Source organism: Octopus bimaculoides, chromosome 2, assembly GCF_001194135.2.
Source record: "Octopus bimaculoides isolate UCB-OBI-ISO-001 chromosome 2, ASM119413v2, whole genome shotgun sequence".
Lineage (NCBI taxonomy): Eukaryota > Metazoa > Mollusca > Cephalopoda > Octopoda > Octopodidae > Octopus > Octopus bimaculoides.
The window spans coordinates 15,132,850-15,133,585 of NC_068982.1; the positions used below are offsets into that span (position 1 = coordinate 15,132,850).

At 36.5% G+C, this 736-nt stretch overlaps 1 protein-coding gene across 1 annotated transcript in view; it reads left to right on the plus strand.

The window, feature by feature from the left end:
- LOC106876004 (protein FAM204A) overlaps window positions 1-736 on the plus strand; it is a 15,634-nt gene that overhangs the window by 12,697 nt on the left and 2,201 nt on the right. The gene's annotated exons all lie outside the window — the stretch shown is intronic.

Below are 736 nucleotides of genomic sequence, written 5' to 3' on the forward strand. Positions count from 1 at the left end.
GGGTGACACATAAAAGACACCATTTCGAGCGTGGCCGTTTTCGTGCGGGTGACACATAAAAGCACCCACTACACTCTCTGAGTGGTTGGCGTTAGGAAGGGCATCCAGCTGTAGAAACTCTGCCAAATTAGATTGGAGCCTGGTGTTGCCATCCGGTTTCACCAGTCCTCAGTCAAATCGTCCAACCCATGCTAGCATGGAAAGCGGATGTTAAACGATGATGATGATGATATATATATACACAGAATATACACTAATACATACATACAAATACACACATACATACAAATACCTGTCACTTTCTTTATTTCTTTGCCGTTCCTTATCACCCTTTCCCCCTTTAAATAGATATGTAACTATGGTTACATATGACCTCATTATAATTGGTGTAAATTGTAAATTCCCTTCCCATTTCTAACACCGTCCTTCACCAGGATAACAACAGCAAAACCAAAAAATAGTGACACATCTTTTTCAAATGCGATCGACAAACTTTTATTCCCTACAAACTGAGTTTTTGGAAAATCTTTTTTCACACATTTACTTACTACCATATAATATACACACTCATACATATATGCGTACAAATACACCCATACATACAGATAAACACATACATTACTTGTCACTCTTTTCCAAATACGATCGACAGTCAAACACTTATTCCCTAGAAACTGTGAGTTTCTTGAAAATGTTTTTTAAAACACATTTACTTACTACCATATATATATATATA